General features: G+C 36.7%; 1 long non-coding RNA gene across 1 annotated transcript; it reads left to right on the top strand.

The window, feature by feature from the left end:
• Positions 1-294: 294 nt before the first annotated feature.
• Positions 295-3,253, top strand: LOC127628639 (uncharacterized). Its single transcript, XR_007968685.1, has 3 exons — positions 295-487; positions 2,574-2,685; positions 3,118-3,253. It is a non-coding gene; the product is annotated as an uncharacterized LOC127628639 (long non-coding RNA).
• The last annotated feature ends 3,328 nt before the right edge of the window (positions 3,254-6,581 follow it).

Raw genomic sequence — 6,581 nt, 5'->3', positions numbered from 1 at the left:
ATGTCACGTTTACATGACTCCCGATTGTTAAAATGAGTATCAAATTAACGATAAACTTTACCAACAGAGACACACGTACACACTACACAGGTACGCAGTTTATTTGTCGCGCTGCTGTTTTTGTTTCACGCTCTAGCAGTTAATAAACAGAACTGCACGCGTCTTGCGGAAGAACATTGTAACCGGCGCTACTTCTCTCCGTTTATGACTATGGACAAGTCACCCAGGTGCTGTGCTACTCCACAGCGGCGGCGACCCGTTGGACTAAAATAGTCCGAAAATAAACACTTATTATAGGTGTACCATGGTGATTCAGGATACTGAATCCAGTACTCACCGATATGGTTTCGGAATCGGAACAACTCTAGGTAAAAGGAAAGAAGTGTGAGACACAGCTTTGGAGCAACTTAGTTGATTCACAACGCTACATAAGAGGTTCTCCCTCTGCGTGTTTCGCGCTGGATGACGGTCGTGCTGAGCGGTGCAGGTACAGAGGAGAAGTAGAAGAGAAGAGGATGATACCATTTGCTAAGCGGGGGTGTTTTCATTTTCATCCTTAACACATACATTTTAAACCACAAACTACGGAGTATGTTTTGGACATTATTTAACCTTGTCAAAGACGAACAAAAAGTTTAGAATAACAACATTTCTTACTCCAAGTTTTAGGGGTGCTGAGCTCCTTCTTAGGGGTGCTGAAGCACCCCTAAAAAGGGGCTAGACTCGCCCTTGGCAGAACCCCCAAAAAGGTCTTTTGTATTGCATATAAGGAAAGTAAATGGTGAGCAAAATAGCTTGTTTTGGTCACCATCGACTTTCATTATATGGACAAAACATTTTTTAAATGTCATCTTTTGTGTTTCACAGAAAAAGTCACACAGGTTTGGAAGGACATGAGGTTGAGTAAATAGCTGTGCGTAAGGTCTTACGTAAGATGGGGTATAAAGTTCATACTAAGGACTTAGTAACTACTAGTTAGTTTGCAACTAAGTCTGTGCTTAATTTGGTTGCTCCACCTGTTCTTAAAGTCTTAACTAGTAAGTCGTAAACTCTCCGTAAAGTGATGCGTGGTCGCATAATATGAAGTTTACCTGCATTGATCCAATAAGCAGCTTCATATTTGTACACAAAAGTATTAAAAATCCATGAACTTCAATTTGATTTTGTTACGGTTGATGTTCAAACCTTGTCTGCTCACGTAACTGTCACTGCGGACGTCACAAGAGCAGCTCTCTTGAGAGACATATTTTGATCATTAAAATATTATTTTAATTATTTAAAATTGTATATGTTTTTGAAGCCTGAAAAGGAAATCATAGCCTTATTTTATTATATGACCCAAGCTAAATCTGTATAAATGACTTTGTGAGTTTTTATGGTAATTAATCGTCATATTCATGAAACACCTAAAACAGGCAAGTTGTCATAATCACAATTATTTGTTTGACAATTAATTGTCAGCCAAATTTCACAATCGTGACCCCTAATTTTCATTATTAGGTTCCTATATCTTGTGTATTGTTTTGTTACAAATGTGTATGAAATTGCAAACATTGACAACAGCTTTTTGATTACCAAAAACCACGACACTCGGCCCGGCAAACAGATACTCAAATGATACTCGAAGTTTACTCAAAGATGCCTTATTAATTTCAATACGTTTAAAGTAGGCTATGCCTCCTCTGTATGGATAGAAAATTGTTATATTACAAGACACAAATTCAGATAGGCTTCTCAGAGGTTACTCAACATGTTTTATTATGACAGGTTTAAAAAATAATGAATGAAATAATGATAGAAATAATGTCTCTTCTGTATTAGAAAAATACATATATAAATAATAAATAACTAAAAAAATACCTCCAAATTGAACAAAAATAGCTTACAAAAACGAACTAACAAAATATATTTCTATCTTTAGTTTTCTTCCTCTTTATCCTGTTTTTCTTCCTCGTCCTCCTTGTTTGCCCATCTATATTTTGCTGTATAGCTGATCTTTCCCAGCAGTTTTTGAAAACCAGGACATTTTCATCACTTTATAAAAAACAGCCAGGACAGGCCGTGAAAACAGGACATGTCCTGGGAAAATAGGACTGTTGGTCACCCTCGAAAACGTTAATTCTTTTGTTTATTCCGTTATTTTCTCTCTGCACTAAACTAAATATTTACATAGCCTAAATAAAAACACAAGGGCACACATTTTGATAGATAACAGTTAGGTCTTAATCTATTTTATTAATGTCATTAATTTAGTTGCTAAAATGCTGCCTAACAAGAGATACTAATCAATACATATTTGATAAATAGATAATTTTGATAGATCAAAATTCATATTTGTAGAAGTCTCTCCAAATTGTTCCTCAAACCACTTATCCATCGTCATGATGCCACCTAGTAAATAGAAATTTACTTTAAACATTTTAGACTTTTTAATTCTTACGTTTTTTTAAATGTTTTTTTCTATGTTTATGTTGATACGTGTGATTGCTAAGGGCGCATTCCTGACTTAAAATTATTATTTTTTATTAATAAAAGGTCACATTGAATTTGTATTTTATGTGTCTTCTTCACAGAAAACTACAAAGAAGTAGTCCAGAAGCGTGTTGCTTACCTCAAGTGGGGGATATATGGTCTTCCTTCGGTCAGTCTGGCCAGGAGAAGGGGGTGCTGAAGCAAGGAATGACCGTAAGCTTGATTTATGACTTAACAGTTATGGAACATTGTGTTTCCAGTTTACAAATAATGCTGTGTCATCGTAGAATATGTTTGCCATGGGAGTTACATTGTGAATTTTTGCAGACTTTTCCAAGCTGGGTGCACAAGCATTTAGCAGATTTAGCCAGCAAATATTTATTTGAAATGATAAATATTACTTAAAAGACTGAAACAAATCAAGTTAGCTATTTTGTAATGCCAGGCATGTTAAGTCAAGATTCAGTCTCCTGTTACAAATACTGTCAGAGTGATGGATGGATGGAGGTGGATTCTTGGAAAGTGTGTCGCAATATGAAGAAATGCACTTGTACAAGCTATTAAAAAATGAGTCTCTGCAGTTACTTAAAGTGGTGGTGTGGACATTTTCAAAATCATTCTCTTAAACAAGATGTACGTTGTCAGTCTGGTTCACAGATGGCCAAGATGGGCGAACAGCTCAACAGGGACCTCAAACGGCAACCTACAAGACAACAAAGTTCTACTCCTGCTAGATATCAGTCTGATTCCGACGACACATGTTGTGATATTTTTGATCCACCCAAAAACGAAAAATGGTAAGTTTAAAAATGTAACTGACTTCATCAAATAATGAGCAGTGTTCCACAGATAATTTTACAGAGTTTACAGTGGTGGATTATAGCCTATTTGTGCTGAAATGCATGCACTAGCGCACTTTGTGCTTGAATTGAACAGTACCAAAGTCCAAACCCAACCTACAAACCAATGCCCTTGGTGCTCAGGGTAAAGCTTGTGATGTAGCAGAACTGCATTTTTGTGAAAATTAGTTACTATTTAAGAGTGTATGAACTCTGTTGCTTTCTTCACACACTCACACCATGAAAATTGTGTTTTGGCGTGTGTATGATTAGGAGTGTATAGCTGCCCTTTTTGTTAAAGGTAATTAGGTTGATGTTTTCTGCATAGGTGACTGACACCAGTGAGGAGGACGCCATCCCTCAGGCGGAGTCTCAGCGGCCAGGGACGGTGCCTGCAGTTTTTGTTGAAATGGATGAGGACAGTTTGAAGGCTCTGAAAGGTGGGTGGGTGTATATGTATGCTAGTGATGCCAGGGTTATCTCTGCCACCACCTGAACCCTCCCATACACCTGCAGTCATTGTCATTGAGGTCATGAAGTCAACTTTATGAATTCAAGACATGCATCCTACTGTTATTTTGAAGAACATGCATGTTACATGTTATGTCTTAGAATACAGACCTGGCTTCCCACATTACAAATTTGAAAATAATCCACTTAACTCAAGTGGTACGGATATAACTACAAGGCCTCTAGCAGAGTGGCGCAGGTACCAATACTGTGACCACATGTGTCATACTGCTTTTATACATCTCTTCCCCTTCCATCGCGATTAAAGATATAAAATTGCGTTTTCAATCATTTATGTAGACTTATTTATTTCATCCACTCCAAGAAATAGTTGTAATCTTCCATCTCTGTTGCCAAGCATCGCAACATATCAGTCAAGAGAAGGGTCCAGTGAGACAGGCTATATGGTCTTATTCACATACGAATTTGCAGCAGTTGCTTGCAGGGTTCCCACAGGTCATGGAATTTTTGTAATATCATGGATATTCAGGAATAGTCAGGAAATTTGTTATTTTTTGGGGCAAAGTCATGGATATCAGGGATTTTTGTTTTAGCAGTTTAAAATTGTCTTGCCAAAATACATTAATACAAATATATTTCCACACAAAATTGGTGTATATCTGGTTAACCCAACTTTCAAATTCAATGACCATTTATTCATCTCCCACTCTAAAAAGTAAAAGATGCTTGAACGCTACGAGGGTGCTTTGAAATCTTTGGTCAGTTAGTTTATTGCACCATTCATAGTTGGTCATGGAAGTTAAAAAAAATTTGTCTGGGAAAGTAATGCAATTTTACATTTGACTTAACTTGGGAACCCTCTGCTTCTCTATACCGTATATACCCGAATATAAGACGACCCCCCATTTTCCAGACTTATTTTTGGGCGGAAAAGAGACACACACACACACATATATATAGATAGAGAGGCGCGCGCGCCCTGGAGGGAGGCTGTCACGCGCTCTTTGCACGTGAAGAGCGCGCGCTACAGTGATGTTTCCTCGCGCGGACCGTTTCACCTGTTTGTCTGAGGTAGCCTACTTTTGAAATATAATCTTATACAAATATGTTAAACGTTTAAACTGCCCATTCTAAGTGGGTTTTGTAACTTTTCTTAATTTTGTTTTACTTTAATACACAAATAAAGTAGCTCACGGAAATGCTTGGCAAGTAATTTCTCCCTTTCCCCCCGTGATTTGTCTATATCGCGAATATAAGACGACCCCCCATTTTTCAGCCTATTTTTAGGACAAAAACCTCGTCTTATATTCGCGTATACGGTACTTCACAAGCTAAACTGAACATTCGCCCTACTCCATCTTCATACTCAATAATGGAATTACTGCCCTGTCACTTTGAGTGAGTGGAACATTCATGTCAGACATGCATGCTAGCGGTGAAAAGTATGAGTAAGGATCCTCATCCAATCAGAAATAAATAAAAGTTAAATCCGATGTAGCTGTTGTAAAATGACATTTAAATAAGTGCTATTTTGTGTCACAATGTGATACTTATTCTTTGTGTCATAATGTGATACTGACCCTTTTTATACTATATCCTTATTTTAGAGCTGCCAGGACTGGTGTCTTCTTAGTTTATTTCATTTCATTTCATTCATTCACAGAACACAACAAATTCATGTTTACAGATTTAAAGAACCATTCTGTAAAAGAAAAGGACCTCCCAGAAGCCAAGTCCTGGCTTATAAATAGGGCCCTTAAAGACACATAATTAGTACTAATAACATCACAAAATAATCCACCCACCCAGTACCCATCCACAACAAACAACAACACCATTCACCACAAAATATCCACCCCCAACCAGCATATATCACGCATCTCATCCAACCCTCAAACAAAATCCGATAGTAGGGTATTCGAGAAAGCCAGATACATTAATAAATATGAATGAAACCTTCAGCCTTGTGGGGTCTATCATGCATAATGTTGTAACAATTTGTGTTTAAGATACTTTTTAAATATATCGAGAGAAGGTAGTTCCTTTATAGAATTGTCAATCTCATTCCAGATCCCAGGACCCCTACATGTTATACTAAAGCTGGTACACTTCAGCTTACGCTTTTTCCCTCGTAATAAGGTTCTCCTTCTAGTGTTGTGGTCATGAATAGATGAGGTAACTGGAATGAGATGGCAAAGTTTTGGATGCAATTTATAAACTACATTATACATAATACAAGCATTTTGAAAACTGTTGCACTCAGCGAGCTTCAAAAGCTTATACCTATAAAAAAGCGGATCAGAGGGAGCATCATGCTTTGCCCATGATATTACACGTATAACTTTCTTCTGTAGGATCTGCAATTTTTCAAGATGGCTTGGATACGTGTTACACCATATAATATTACAATAATTTAGATGTGATTCAAAAAGGGACCGGTACAGTGTTAGAAGAGCAATAAAAGGAAGATCATATCTCAATTTATAGAACAGACCAACATATTTTGACAATTCTTTTGTTAAACTCTCGATATGTTGTTTAAAGTTTAAGAACTCATCTAAATAAATACCTAAAAATTTGATGTTCTCTACTCTTTCAATTACTTTGTTATGTATTTTAATTTGTATCCTTTCAATGTTTACCCGGCTTCTATTTGAACGAAATATAATAAATTTGGTTTTAGATACATTCACTGATAATTTGTTACATGTAAACCAACTATCTACTTTAACTAATTCCTCATTAACAAGCTTTTGTAAAATATCTGGATTTTTATGGGACAAAAAAAGATTAGTGTCA

Source organism: Xyrauchen texanus, chromosome 35, assembly GCF_025860055.1.
Source record: "Xyrauchen texanus isolate HMW12.3.18 chromosome 35, RBS_HiC_50CHRs, whole genome shotgun sequence".
Lineage (NCBI taxonomy): Eukaryota > Metazoa > Chordata > Actinopteri > Cypriniformes > Catostomidae > Xyrauchen > Xyrauchen texanus.
Note: the sequence above shows the minus strand (reverse complement) of the source record. Positions and strands in the feature narration are given on the sequence as shown.